A 711-nucleotide genomic window follows, 5' to 3' on the forward strand; every position below is an offset into this window, starting at 1 on the left:
CCCCCCCCCCCCCCCCCCCTCCTCTCTCTCTCATCAGTGTCTTTGTTGCCCAGGCTGGAGTGCCCTGGAATGATCATGACCATCACAGCCTGGATATCTGCTGGGCTCAGGCAATCCTTCCACCACAGCCTTCTAAGTGACTGAAACTACAGGTGTGGATCACCACACCTGGCTAATTTTTTTATTTATTGCAGAAACGAAGTCTCGCCAAATTGCCCAGGCTGGTCTAGAACCCTGCGCTCAGGCGATCCTCTTGCCTTCACCTCACAAAGTGTTGGGACTACAGGCATGAACCCCTGCACCCAGAAACCTCTCCCTCTCTCTCTTTTTTTCGTAAGCTAAAAAATTCTTTCTACAAATTATCCCTTCCAGTTCCAGGATTACAAACTAGATTCATCCCCTTGCTCATTAGAGGAAATCTTGGCTGGATTGAATAAGTATTAGAAGGAAAAGGACTGTCGCTCATTCTGGATACACACACGCTAGGCACTACATGAGGCGTCTTCCATCCTTCTGTCTGTTCACAGAACCTGTGAGTTTGGAAACTAGTCCAAAGTCACAGATGGATAAAAGCAAAACTGGGATTTTAATCCAGACCTGTATACATTTCAACCACAGTCACACATTGCTTAACGACAGGGATACTTCCTGAGAAATGCATTGCTAGGTGATTTCATCATTATGTGAATATCACAGAGTGTACTTACACAA

Source organism: Carlito syrichta, unplaced genomic scaffold, assembly GCF_000164805.1.
Source record: "Carlito syrichta isolate Samal-C Ts95f unplaced genomic scaffold, Tarsius_syrichta-2.0.1 Scaffold304536, whole genome shotgun sequence".
Classification (NCBI taxonomy): Eukaryota; Metazoa; Chordata; class Mammalia; order Primates; family Tarsiidae; genus Carlito; species Carlito syrichta.